This window comes from Urocitellus parryii, chromosome 5, assembly GCF_045843805.1.
Source record: "Urocitellus parryii isolate mUroPar1 chromosome 5, mUroPar1.hap1, whole genome shotgun sequence".
NCBI classification, from domain to species: domain Eukaryota; kingdom Metazoa; phylum Chordata; class Mammalia; order Rodentia; family Sciuridae; genus Urocitellus; species Urocitellus parryii.
Genome location: NC_135535.1, coordinates 86,827,284 through 86,843,115, shown reverse-complemented (window position 1 = coordinate 86,843,115; position 15,832 = coordinate 86,827,284).

Below are 15,832 nucleotides of genomic sequence, written 5' to 3'. Positions count from 1 at the left end.
TCAATACCTTGTTGAGGATTTTCCATTTATAATCTTGAGAGAAACGGCCTGTCAATGACCTTTTTCATACTGTTCTTGTCAGGTTTGACATCAAGATTACATGATCTTTATAAAATGAGTGGGGATTGTTATCTCTTCTGTTTCGTGAAATAACTTATATAAAATTAGATGTACTTTTTTATCTGGATCTGAAATTTCTTGATTACTAAATGAAATTGTAGCTGTCGTTACAAAATTATTCAGTTTCTCTATTCATTTTTCATTTAATCTTGCCAACTTATATTTTTCTAGGAATTTTTTCATTCATTCAAATCTTCATATTATAAAGTTATTAATATTATCAACTCTTTAATATCTACACATCTGGCATGATGCTGACATTTTCCATCCTAATATTGATAATCTGCCCTTTTGTTATTTGCTTTCTTGTACAGTCTAATCAAAGGTTTGATAACTATCTTTTCCATCAGTTTTGGTTTTCTTAGTTTTCTCTGTTCCATGCTAGCTTCCCACTTTGATAATTTTGTTCTTACTTTAATTTCTTCTTTCTAGTACTATGACTTTTTTTTCCTTTTTATAACTTTTTAAAAGTTGATGTAATATTTGTACATATTTGTGAGTTATAGGCCAGTAATCCATTATATGCATACATGTGTAATATATGTATAATGATTAAAGAAGGGTGGTTAGCATTTCTTTCTCCTCTAATATTTATCATTTGTATGTGGTGGGATATAACTTCTTAGATGAATTCTTGGCCTACAAATTTTTATTCTTTATTTTTCTAATAGTTATAAATTTCCTAGTAGAAACTTCTTATGGGCATTCTACAATTTATCTACATATATAGGATATTCATTATTGTGTTGTCTAAAATATTTCTAATTTCCTTTTTGATTCTTTTAAATTGTGAAATGTTATTTCTAGCTCTAGTTGTGTTATTCATTTATACCTCGATTTTCTTGTGGCAATATTTTGAAAGCTTGAAAAAATACTATTGAGACTTACTTTATTAAAATATGCATTGATTTAGAATATGGTCGATTTTTGTTATTGTCTTACATGTGCTTGTAAAAAATGTCAGCTTTATAGTTTTATGCAAAGTTCCACATATGTTCATGAGGTGAAGTTTCTTAACTTTCCCTTTCAACTTATATCTTCTAATCTTTCTGTCCATGTTATCATCTAAACTACTAGGAGAAGTAAGTTAATATCACTGCAATTGTTGATTTTTTAATTTATCTTTGTTGTTCTGTCATTTTTTCATTAATATATTTTGAGGTTATGCTATTATGGGCATTTTAAATTTTAAATTTTTTCTACCATCCTACTGAATTGAAACTTCAATCATTTATAAAGTGACTACCTCCAGTAATGGTTTGGGTTTTAAAGTCTATTTTGCTTAGTGGACTTTAAGTTGCACCAGTATCTATATACTATTTTCAAGGTCTGTTGTTTTCTGTTGTTATTTACCTTTTATATACGAGGGATCTGAGGGATAGTGGTTAAGAAATGAACCTAAGGGTGCAAGTGGTAGAGCCAGATAAACCCAAATAGCCTGTCTCCAAGGTCTAGGTTCCTAAATATCATGCATCTCCTTTATAGTCTTAAAGTCTGCTTAGGCTCCATAGTAGGGGGAAATGCTCTCAATCTAATTTCTACAAAGAATTTCTTGTAGATTATTATCCAGTTGTTTTTTTCCTCGCATAAATTTTCTTGTAATATTCTAAGTAGAATACAAGAAATTTTTTAAAAAGAAAGAAAATATTCTTAATCTATAACTGCATTACTCAACCTCTTTCACTTATACACAAGAAAAAGGTGGCCGTAAAGTTTTGCTTTTTGCCTTTGAAATAAATATACGCACCAAAAATCTTTCTGTGCTTGTACCAACACACAGCCCAAAGGAGCCTGCCAGCCTGCAACGTCATGGAGAGTTCTATATGGTTGTATAGTTCTACTAAGGAAAGCTCATTCCACCTAGACCTCAAGAGAGGATGTGAACTGGACTGCTTCATCTCTCCTTGAATAAACACAAATATAGTATCTTAACAAAAAGAAGCACTAAGCAACTATGTAACCATTCTGGGATCCCATAGCTAGCATATTTCCTAAGTATTAACATTTTATTCAATAATATTTATAATAATGAATTTTAACCCATGAGAAAAATTAAAATTTCTCAGGATTTCATGATCTTGAGCTAATTTTAATTGATGTACTTTCAACTTTTATGTTAATTTTGACATGTTTATATATGTTCATGTGAGTGTATGTACGTATTCACAAACCTAGAAATGCACTGTAACCTTACAGTAGACTCTAACTTGCTTCATTTAATGTAATATCATATATAAGTTTGTGTGTTTTTAAAAATTCTTTTAAAATATTTTATTTGCTGCATAATATTCTATGTGTATACCCAGATTTATCTAACAGCTGCTCTCTTACTGAATGGTTTGGTCAATCTCAAATTCTTTCCCCTATAAACACATAAAATGAACATGTTTATATTAATTTTGTCTTCTTTTTAAATTATTTCATTAACTTAGATTCTTCAAAGTGAAATTGTGAGACATGGCTAGTTAGGTCCTAACATCCATTCTCTTATTCTTCCGCTGTATTAACAGTAGTATCTGCAGGCTGGTAGGGTGTGATTGGAGTGGGTAGGTCCCTGGGGTGTGCCTTTTAGCAGAGCTCTCTCTGTTTCTAGATCATCATGTTAGCAGCTTCCCTCTACCACACTCTTTCACCATGACATTCTGCCTTGCCTTGAGCCCCAACAAATGAAGCTGGTTATCTATGGACTAAGAACTCTTAAACTGTGAGCCCTCAGATAAACTTTCCTCCTGTAACATTGTTCTTGTCAGGTCTTTTAGTCACAGCAGCAAAAAAGCTGATGGAAAAACATGGAAGTGAACTAAAAGGGGTATGGTACCTTTCAAATGATATCCTTATTGGGAGGACACATGCTCTTTTCTTACTAATATTTTCTTCCTGTTCTTGGAATATGGGCATGATTGCTGGAATATTAATTCTTGACATTCCAAAACATACTAGGCAAAACTCACATGATCAAAGTAGCAGTAAGAGATGAAAGTCCCAGGTCCCTGAAGTCTGCAAACACTTGCTCAGCACTGAAAAAGCTTTTTAGACTTGACTTAAGAGAAATCCAAGTTCCTCATTTTCACATGGTTATTTTGGATTCCTTGCACCCAAATGTTTTCAAAAGTAAGAGTAGAAGTGTTTCACAGGATGCTTTGGAAATATTTCAGCAATGGGCAAATAGCAATGGGCAAATCACTTCTAGGAAATATAATGAGTCCCCAGTATTATTGAAAGTACCCATTGCCCCATGCTCTTAATATTGTATTATAAATAGGGGGTAAATTTCAAAAACACAACAGTTGCACCAAGCAGAAAGAAACGCGAGCAGTATAAAAAGACAAGGAAAGAAAGGACCACAAGCAATGCAGGTCAACTCAACTTTAGAAGAGGTAATAGCTGCAACAGATGGAATATCAGATAAAGAGTTCAGGATATATATGGTTCAGATGATCTGGAGTCTCAAGGAAGACATGAGACAGCAAAATCAGACAATGAAAGATCACATTGACAAACAAATCCAGGAAGTAAAAGATCAATTTCACAGGGAGATAGAGGTAATAAAAAACAAACAATTAGAAATTCTAGAAATGCAGGAAACAATAAACAAACTTAAAAACTCAATTGAGAATACTACCAGCAGAGTAGATCACTTAGAAGAGAGAACATCAGACAATGAAGACAAAGTATTTCAACTGGAAAAGAACATAGACAGCTCAGCAAGTCTGCTAAGAAACCATGAGCAGAACATCCAAGAATTATGGGACAATATCAAAAGAACAAATTTAAGAGTCATTGGGATACAGGAAGGCACAGAGCTCCATTCCAAAGGAATAAACTGTCTATTCAGTGAAATAATACGAGAAAACTTCCCAGAATTGAAGAATGAGACAGAATCCCAAATCCTAGAAGCCTACAGGACGCCGAATGTGCAAAATCATAAGAGATCCACACCTAGACACATTATAATGAAGATGTCCAACATACAGAATAAGGAGAGAATCTTAAAAGCTGCAAGAGAAAGAAAGCAGATTACATTCAGGGGTAAACCAATCAGGATAACAGCTGATCTCTCAACACAGACTCTGAAAGCTAGAAGATCCTGGAATAACATATTTCAAACACTGAAAGACAATGGGCTCCAACCAAGAATCGTGTATCCGGCGAAATTAAGCTTCAGGTTAGAAGATGAAATTAAAACCTTCCACAATAAACAAAAGTTAAAAGAATTCGCAGCTAGAAAACCATCTCTTCAAAAAATCCTTGGCAAAACATTACAGGAAGAGGAAATGGAAAACAACATTGAAAACCAACAATGGGAGGTAGGACAGTAAAGGGGGGAAAGTAGTCAAAGAGGATAACAAATCAGGTTTAGTAACATCAATAAACAAATATGGATAGAAGAACAAACCATATCTCAATAATAACCCTAAATGTTAATGGCTTAAACTCACCAATTAAGAGACACAGGCTAGAAGAATGGATCAAAAAACAAGACCCAACAATATGCTGTCTACAGGAGATGCATTTGATAGGAAAAGATATACATAAACTGAAGGTGAAAGGTTGGGAAAAATCATATCACTCATATGGACCACGGAAACAAGCAGGAGTGTCCATACTCATATCTAATAAAATAGATTTCAAGCCAAAGCTAATCAAAAGGGATATAGAAGGACACTTCATACTGCTCAAGGGAACCATACACCAACAAGACATAACAATCATAAATATATATGCCCCAAATAATGGTGCAGCTGTGTTCATCAAGCAAACTCTTCTCAAGTTCAAGAGTCTAATAGACCACCATACAATAATCATGGGAGACTTCAACACACCTCTCTCACCACTGGACAGATCTTCCAAACAAAAGTTAAATAAGGAAACTATAGAACTCAATAACACAATTAACAACCTAGACTTAATTGACATATATAGACTATACCACCCAACATCAAGTAGCTACACTTTTTTCTCAGCAGCACATGGAACCTTCTCAAAAATAGACCATATACTATGTCACAGGGCAACTCTTAGACAATACAAAGGGGTAGAGATAATACCATGCATCTTATCTGATCATAATGGAATGAAACTGAAAATCAATGATAAAAGAAGAAAGGAAAAATCAAGCATCACCTGGAGAATGAACAATAGCTTGCTGAGTGATCAATGGGTTTTAGAAGACATCAAGGAGGAAATTAAAAAATTCCTAGAGTTAAATGAAAACACAGACACAACATATCGGAATCTATGGGACACATTGAAAGCAGTTCTAAGAGGAAAATTCATTGCTTGGAGTTCATTCCTCAAAAAAAGAAAAAACCAACAAATAAATGATCTCCTACTTCATCTCAAAATCCTAGAAAAAGAAGAGCAAAACAACAGCAAAAGAAGTAGAAGGCAAGAAATAATTAAAATCAGAGCTGAAATTAATTAAATTGAAACAAAAGAAACAATTGAAAAAATTGACAAAACTAAAAGCTGGTTCTTTGAAAAAATAAATAAAATTGACAGACCCTTAGCCATGCTAACGAAGAGAAGAAGAGAGAGAACCCAAATTACTAGCATACGGGATGAAAAAGGCAATATCACAACAGACACTTCAGAAATACAGAAGATAATCAGAAATTACTTTGAATCCTTATACTCCAATAAAATAGAAGATAGTGAAGGCATAGATAAATTCCTTGAGTCCTATGATCTGCCCAGATTGAGCCAGGAGGATATAGACAACCTAAACAGACCAATAACAATAGAGGAAATAGAAGAAACCATCAAAAGACTACCAACTAAGAAAAGCCCAGGACCGGATGGGTATACAGCAGAGTTTTACAAAACCTTTAAAGAGGAACTAACACCAATACTTTTCAAGCTATTTCAGGAAATAGAAAAAGAGGGAGAACTTCCAAATTCATTCTAAGAGGCCAACATCACCCTGATTCCGAAACCAGACAAAGACACTTCAAAGAAGGAAAACTACAGACCAATATCTCTAATGAACCTTGACGCAAAAATCCTCAATAAAATTCTGGCGAATCGGATTCAAATACATATCAAAAAAATTATACATCATGATCAAGTAGGATTCATCCCTGGGATGCAAGGCTGGTTTAATATACGGAAATCAATAAATGTTATTCACCACATCAATAGACTTAAAAATAAGAACCATATGATCATCTCAATAGATGCAGAAAAAGCATTCAACAAAGTACAGCATCCCTTTATGTTCAAAACGCTAGAAAAATTAGGGATAACAGGATCATACCTCGACATTGTGAAAGCAATCTATGATAAGCCACAGGCCAGCATCATTCTGAATGGAGAAAAATTGAAGGCATTCCCTCTAAGATCTGGTACAAGACAGGGATGCCCTCTCTCACCACTTCTGTTCAACATAGTCCTCGAAACACTGGCCAGAGCAATTAGACAGACAAAAGAAATTAAAGGCATAAAAATAGGAAAAGAAGAACTTAAATTATCACTATTTGCGGATGATATGATTCTATACCTAGCAGACCCAAAAGGGTCTACAAAGAAGCTTTTAGAGCTAATAAATGAATTCAGCAAAGTGGCAGGATATAAGATCAACACGCATAAATCAAAGGCATTCCTGTATATCAGCGACAAATCCTCTGAAACGGAAATGAGGACAACTACTCCATTCACAATATCCCCCAAAAAAATAAAATACTTGGGAATCAACTTAACAAAAGAGGTGAAAGATTTATACAATGAAAATTACAGAACCCTAAAGAAAGACATAGAAGAAGACCTTAGAAGATGGAAAAATATACCCTGCTCATGGATAGGCAGAAATAACATCATCAAAATGGCGATATTACCAAAAGTTCTCTATAAGTTCAATGCAATGCCAATCAAAATCCCAACAGCATATCTTGTAGAAATAGATAAAAGAATCATGAAATTCATATGGAATAATAAAAGACCCAGAATAGCAAAAACAATACTAAGCAGGAAGTGTGAATCAGGCGGTATAGCGATACCAGACTTCAAACTATACTACAGAGCAATAGTAACAAAAACAGCATGGTACTGGTATCAAAACAGGCGGGTGGACCAATGGTACAGAATAGAGGACACAGTAACCAATCCACAAAACTACAACTATCTTATATTTGATAAAGGGGCTAAAAGCATGCAATGGAGGAAAGATAGCATCTTCAACAAATGGTGCTGGGAAAACTGGAAATCCATTTGTACCAAAATGAATCTGAATCCATATCTCTCGCCGTGCACAAAAGTTAACTCAAAATGGATCAAGGAGCTTGATATTAAATCAGAGACACGGCATCTGATAGAAAAAAAAGTTGGTTATGATCTACATGCTGTGGGATCGGGCTCCAAATTCCTCAATAGGACACCCATAGCGCTAGAGTTAACAAATAGAATCAACAAATAGGACTTACTCAAACTAAAAAGTTTTTTCTCAGCAAAAGAAACAACAAGAGAGATAAACAGGGAGCCTACATCCTGGGAACAAATCTTTACTCCACACACTTCAGATAGAGCCCTAATAACCAGAATATACAAAGAACTCAAAAAATTAGACAATAAGATAACAAATAACCCAATCAATAAATGGGCCAAGGACCTGAACAGACACTTCTCAGAGGAGGACATACAATCAATCAACAAGTACATGAAAAAATGCTCACCATCGCTAGCAGTCAGAGAAATGCAAATCAAAACTACCCTAAGATACCATCTCACTCCAGTAAGACTGGCAGCCATTAGGAAGTCAAACAACAATAAGTGCTGGAGAGGATGCGGGGAAAAGGGCACTCTTGTTCATTGCTGGTGGGACTGCAAATTGGTGCAGCCAATTTGGAAAGCAGTATGGAGATTTCTCGGAAAGCTGGGAATGGAACCACCATTTGACCCAGCTATTCCCCTTCTCGGTCTATTCCCTAAAGCCCTAACAAGAGCATGCTACAGGGACACTGCTACATCGATGTTCATAGCAGCTTAATTCACGATAGCAAGACTGTGGAACCAGCCTAGATGCCCTTCAATAGATGAATGGATAAAAAAAATGTGGCATTTATACACTATGGAGTATTACTCTGCATTAAAAAATGACAAAATCATAGAATTTGGAGGGAAATGGATGGCATTAGAGCAGATTATGCTAAGTGAAGCTAGTCAATCTTTAAAAAACAAATACCAAATGACTCCTTTGATATAAGGGGAGTAAACAAGGACAGGGTAGGGACGAAGAGCTTGAGAAGAATATTTACATTAAACAGGGATGAGAGGTGGGAGGGAAAGGGAGTGAGAAGGGAAATTGCATGGAAATGGAAGGCGATCCTCAGGGTTATACAAAATGTCATATAAGAGGAAAGGAGGGGTAAGACAAGATAATACAAATGGAAGAAATGATTTACAGTAGAAGGGGTAGAGAGAGAAAAGGGGAGGGGAGGGGAGGGGAGGGGGGATAGTAGAGAATAGGACAGACAGCAGAATACATCAGACACTAGAAAGGCATTATGTCAATCAATGGAAGGGTAACTGATGTGATACAGCAATTTGTATACGGGGTAAAAGCGGGAGTTCATAATCCACTTGAATCAAACCATGTAATATGATGTATTAAGAACTATGTAATGTTATGAACGACCAATAAAAAAAAATATTGTATTATAATTACAAGCTACTTTTTACCAGTAAGATAGTAATTGGTTATAACTTTGTATTTCTTTTATTTGTTTTTGCACTGAATAATTAACTTCTCATAAATTATTTGTTCTTACATCTTGTTTTTTTTTGTTTTGTTTTGTTTTTTTTGTTTGTTTGTTTATTTGTTTGTTGGTACCAGGGATTTAATCCAGGGGCACTGTACCACTGAGCCACATCCCCAGCTCTTTTTATTTTTAAGACAGTGTTGCAATAAATTGCTTAGGGCCTGTTTAAGTTGTTGAGGCTGGCCTTGAACTTGTGATCCTTCTATCAGAAGCCTCCAGAGTCACTGGGATTATAGGCATGTGCCCCTACACCTGGCTATCATGTTACCTTTTAAATTATGATATTAGTATCTTTCTTATGTAAAACCCTTTACATTTGATATCTGCCATATTTGTCAGAAGTATTAGTGGCAATTTGTCCTTTGTCTTTTAACTGTATTTATCCTAGTGTTTTTACTTGTAGAACTATGGAATTTTTACATGGTAGTTATTCATTTGTGATTTATTCCACTTTTGCTAGCATAAAAGTCCATTATTAAAAACTATCCTTTCTTATATATTATTTCACTTTCTATACATATATGGAGACTGATTTCCAAACATTTTAATCAATATTTAAAAATTTAACAATTTATGTTCACAAATGTACTGTACCTTGAAGTGCTAGTGACCTAAATATGAACTACTAAAAAAAAATAAGTCCTAGGTCACTATGCAAGAAGATCTCTTTTTCATGATTTGTTTTTAGTTGTGAACAGAAGGAGATTTCCACTAGAGACGATCCTCTTCCGAACAGCAGAACTCCTTACTTCCAGCTTTTCTTGCTGTTATCCACATGACTGTGAGTCAGCCAAAGGATTTTAAAAGGATTTTCAACTCTAGGTCTGTGGTCAGACTTTCTAGTTTGTGCTCCCAGAAGGATAAAGTTTTGGAAAAGACAAACAAGCATTTCATACGTGCACACACACATAGATGCCCATGAAACTTTTCCACGAGCATATTGGCAAATATTTGTTTGGTCTCAGAAAAATTTCACTTTTTGTGTGTGTTTACAGAAACATACCCTGGAATACTTAATAGTCTATGAAAATTTTTCTAAAAATGTGTGACCGACCCGTTGTGACCCAAAATATTTCTTTTGCAGGAACAACAAAAAAAGGAGCAACAAATGTTTTATAAAACATTTTTCAGTGGAAAAAAAGAAACTTTGGCAACTTCAAGAAAAGTGTGTGTCATTGAGAAAATGAAAAGAAAAGAAATGTTGCTATCATTTTCCAGTGTAGAGACATTACCTACATAATGAGTCTCAAAATTATAATTATAAAGCCAGTTGACAACTGAATATAAAAGACTGTGTAGTATATTTTATATGCATAAGTTTCGTACATTTTTACTTATAAAGTAAAAATAAGACAAGGCATATAAAGTTCCATTTTTATGAAGTAGCAAATGCAGCAATCACTTTTTAAAGGTACATATTATATATTTTCTGAGCATACCTTTTTCTTTCCCAGTACAGTACCACAAATCCCTGTTCAGCTTTCAGAATCTTGTAAACTGATTCAAACAGGAATCGTGTCATCAGCAAGAGGAATGCTGAAAAAATAAAAGTAGACCATTAACATTGTTTCATTTATTAAATATATATTCATATATATAAATTATACAAACTATAAATATAGATTTACAGATATAATCACCATAAGATTATGATTTATTAAAGAAGAGGCCTTACCTTTCTATTATAAATTTGCCAGAATTAATGTAAAAATGCTTATGTACATGTTATATCATATACAGATATGCTAATCTTCTCAGAATTTATTCATCTGGTCTAATTTTAATGAACTTATCCTGCAGATACTTCAGGATGGGCTATATTAAGGTAGATTCTTATTTCTTGGAATGATTTATGAGAAGTCTTCAGTTATCTTCTGAGGTCCCTTCCTTGACAACAGGAACACTTAACACAGTCCTTGTTCAGCTCTTTCTCCATGCATCCCCAGTTACTGATCACTATGATGCCATTGCCCAGTTCACCTTCAGAAATACTGCCTTACACTGTCTTGAAGAAATACAATTCTGACTTTGTTACCAATTTACCAACTCAGGATAAAAGTGGTCCCTGTCAATCAGTTGAAATTCCCAAAAATCAGACTCATGAAAAAAGGGAACCCATCTGTGGTAGGTTCTGGATTGGTCCTTCCTCCAATGTCAATTCAATTCAAGGAAAATTGAGAGATATTTCAGCGTTCATTTTTAAAGCTTCACTGATTATTACATTTCAATCACAAGATTTATAGTATTTGAACAGATTTACATGTTCCTGGAACATGACTGGTATGTGGGGGATTTATTCAATCAGAACTTTAGTTAATAAGCACAGAATTCCAAAAGTCAGCACGAACACAAGGAAGAATTCACATTACTTCATTAGTTTACTAACTATTCCATTGGGAAAGTATTCCAAAATGAGAAAAATGTATCATTAAAAACACCAAACATCAATAATTATGCAGCTAAAGTAAAATAGAGGCTGTCTATACAGTGAGCCAATTCAAAAAAACACAATTTTTAATTTAAAATTTTTTACTAAAAAAACTGTCAAACAGGCTGTGGCTGTGGTTCAGTGGTAGAGCATTTGCCTGGCACGTGTCAGGTACAGGGTCCAATCCTCATCACCATATAAAAATAAAGTAAAAGTATTTATATATATTGTGATATATATATATCCTCAAACCTCAAACTCCACTTTTTTCAGTTCAATGAAATGTCACATTTGACCAAATGCACAGACTATCATAATTGATGTGACAGAAATTTTGTCACATTATGTACGTAGGTAATAGAAATTCACAGGTGGTGATTTTCACCCACAAGAGGGAGCCTGTATTTTTACATTTTGTCCCAGAATTTTAAAAACAAATTAAAATATAAAATTCTAAAAATGTCTATTGATACCTGCATCATTATGTCAGGTCAAGTTTTGAGAAAATTGGATCAGATTTGGCATATTTTTCTAAGTCAGAAATAACGGTACGTCAGAAGATTAGAAAGATAATTAGAAATTCAAAAAAATTTCCTACCTATTTTGTTATTTGCTTTATTCACAGAAATGAAGATGTAGTTGCCAAAGCAAGTCTAAGAGAAAACTCCTTTTAGGTGTTAGTAACATTTGTTTTGTAAAATTGACTAGAATTACTATGAGCACTCTGCACCCAAATTTAATTACATAGTAAGGAAATGACATTTCAGTCATCCTCTTATTAGAAAAATTTTATATAAACCAATAATTTTCTATGCTTTTATGGAACAGGAAACACCTACTTAAAAAATTTTTTAAGATCACCATTCTCACTAGGTGAGGAAATGTGATAATGAGCATTATATCATAATGAACTTTCTTATGTGTGAGAAGTATCTTTTTTTCTTAAAACAAACAAAAAACCTAAGGTCAATTCCCTTCTATCCTATAACCTTGTAAGCGATGTCTTAAGGTGCTAAGACTCTGTGTATAAATAAATGTACTCTGAGTTTTGAAAAAAAAAATAAAATGAACTCATCTTTAAAAACTATCTCCTTAAAAAAATTGCCATCTATAAAATAATTTTGGCAACTCATACCAACCTAGAGTGACCTGTTCTATCACACTCAGAGACACGGTAATAATGGAGTTGAAAGGGGTCTTGTGACCCTTTGAAATTGTAGGAAAGACGGATGGCAAGAATTCTGTCCCCTCCCAGGATCCTCGGCTCAGTTCCTAGAAGGTATCATATGACATGGAGGGAGCTGACAAAGAAGGGGTTAATCACCGCTGATCTTCCTTCTGGAATTCCAAGCTACCCATTAAATCATTTTTTTTTTCTTCCCACTAGGGATGGTGAATCTAATGGACCCAAAATCAATACCTTATAAATGACATAAAAAATATATTCATTTTATGGACTAATGTACCCTGGTGTCTGAATCCTATTTACACCCTGTGCTTTAAAAAGGAACAACAGACCCATTTCTGCCAGTAAAAGGTTACTCAGTCACACTAGTGACATGCTGCAGAATGCACTGTCATACTAAAGTGCAGCAGGAGGGAAAGATTGGTGGCTGCAAAACCACTATTGTGGAAACTTTAAACATGGTGTGGTGAACTTGTGTTAGGAAACACCACTAGAGAGGAGCATGCAGGTAGCTTCAAAGACTTGAGCCATGTTCTGTGGTGACTTTACACGTCTCTGACTCATCCTCCTGCTTTATAACTTATGTATATTACTTGGAGTTTTTAGTTTATCAAGTATGGCATGATAAATCTAAAACCACGCCTATCATCCCAGTGGCTTCAAATTCGTGGTTTAGCCTCTTCGTTCAAATTCTACAATGATTTTCAAAACTGGATTAAAAATACTAATCAGCAGCAAAGCTCACTAACGTACCAAAGGGACCTTAGCCAAATAGACATAGTGTGAGATCTAGTCATGTGAAACCACAGGCAGAGGCGATCTCTGCCAAGACAGAGGGTACTTCATTTATCAGATACCGCAGGGAGTCACCGAAACAGGTGACTATATGTTTGTGTTTATCGATTGAGAAAATGTTGATGAGAAAGTTTTATATTTACACAATATTCTCCAAATTCAGCCTCACCTTGAAAGCCAATTGCATCACTCAGAAAGTATTATGCTTAGTTTTTAAAAATCAATCCTAACTCATACTAAATTTAGTTTGAAAACACCTTATTCTGCCTTCAATATTTTTAAGATATCAGATGAAGAACGACCCTATAAAGCACAAGGATGCCTTCAAGGCCAAGATAAAAGTAAGGCAAAGAGGGTGCTAAAGAGGTAGAAAGGGGAGAAAAGGACAGAAAACTAACAGCTAAAGGAAGATCTTCTTGAAAAATCCCACCGGACTTAATTTTTTGTTACAGTAGATACAAATCTAAATAGAGAATAATGATTAAAGAAAAGCAACTTTAAAACAGAGACTTCTTGAGAGAATTCCAGCAACAGGTCGGCATGAGATTTTCTGTTCAGTTTTGGCTTGACATCCATATAGTTATAAAATTACAAAAAAAAAAAAATACTGTTGTTCTTTATTCCATTTGCCAACCAGAGTCATTTATCCCCTATTAGATAAAGTATAATAGACTCTACGGAAGGGGTCATTGGCCTTCCATTTAATGATATTGCCAGCCCCAATCTGCATTTTCCCGGCAATGTCCCTCAACACAGAATAAATGGCTGATCTCTCCACAATAACAGCTGATTTCTATTTATTAAGCTAAAAAGGTCACCATTTTCTACGGCTGGGCCGCCCTGCACTATTGATAATTTTATGCATAAACAAATGGCAAATTTGTGCCACATAAATATGCATTAGCAATTACTTTTTCCTCGGGCAACGCTCACCGCATGCAAATGTGTACCTCGCAGGGCCTGGTAGCTTTTGTTTTAGCTCTTGAACAGTGAAACAAAAGAGCACAATAAACAATTTTTAAATTGCCAATCAATAAGCAATGCAAATGCAAAGGTAAATGGCAAGGAACTTGCTCTAAAACAACAAAAGTGAGCGAAGCGGGGGATGGTGGAAGGATTTTCTTTTTCATATTATTTCATTTCTTTCTCATTTATAATGAAAAGGCTAAAGTACTCTTGACACAGAACAGCTAGCTAGGCTGGTACCAAAGCAGATGCCAGATGGGGAAAGGAGAAAATATACACATGTTGAGTAAACACACACACACACTAAAAAGAGGGTAAAGGAAAAACTGTGTTCCTATGTGTGATTTCAGAGACATCACCTCGTCAGATTTCTGATTTCCAATTTCAGAGATTCAAAGAAGTTTCAGTTTCAGCGATTCAGAAGAATTTTAAAACTAGGAGGAGCTACAGAGATATATAACCACTGCACTTTGCTATGCTGCTTTTCAATAACATCAGCCACGAGGAATACACATTGCTAATAAATAGCATACTATTAAAAACACAAGAAAAGGGGGTAAATGAGAACTAGGCACAGTGGCCCACGTCAATAATTCCAGTGGCTCAGGAGGCTGAGGCAGGAGGATCGAGAGTTCAAAGCCAGCCTCAGCAAAAGCGAGTAACTCAGTGAGACCCTGTCTAAATACAAAATAGGGTCGGGGACGTGGCTCAGTGGTCAAGTGCCCCTGAGTTCAATCCCTGGTACCAAAAAAAAAAAAAAAAAGGTGGGGGGTAAATGAGAAATATTTAAGTAGGAAGTAAAAATCACCTGCAAGCATCACCACTTCCTCATACTACAAAATGTTCAGGATCAAATATCTGATCTCAGGAAAATTTAAGAATGATGTCCAGGCACTGGATAAAAAGATAAAGGAAAGAGACAACAGGTATAAGAAATGTAGGACACAAAGAGTTACCTAATTTGAAAATAGGAACAAACGATAGCTCAAGAAAAAAGGCTGACTGTTTTGTCAAGAATGAACTTTAAGAGATTTTCTTTTTCTTTTCTTTTTCTTTTTGGTAACGCTGTGTGCCTTGCACTATTCTAAGGGCTTTGCACTTATATTTATCACACTTCATCTTGACAAATCTCCACAGGTTGGTATTATCACTGCTTCTCCCATGTATAGCACAAAAGGTATGAGGACTCTGAGAAACTTAACCAGTTAATGAAAAACAAGGCCAGATCTGCGCTTTGACCCTGTCTGATGCCTACACCTGCAAGCATCACCACTTGAAATACTGCCATCCACTCCTAAAAGCCACCCATGTTGATCCTACTGAGAAATCTCTCCCTAAATATGCTCATCGATTTGCCTTTGAATAAATAAATCAAGCTATATTTGAAAAATTAAAATTCAGGGCTTATGCAAGTATCAAGTTATTAAAATACCTTAGCCTTTATAAGATAGACAAATGGTAATTTGCACGTTAGTATGGCTATATCTTAATACATTGGTGCATGTACGTGGAGAACATGCCATGTTCTCAAAAATTATTTGAGAACAGAAAAAAACACTTTGGAATCCCCATCTTGATCATAAT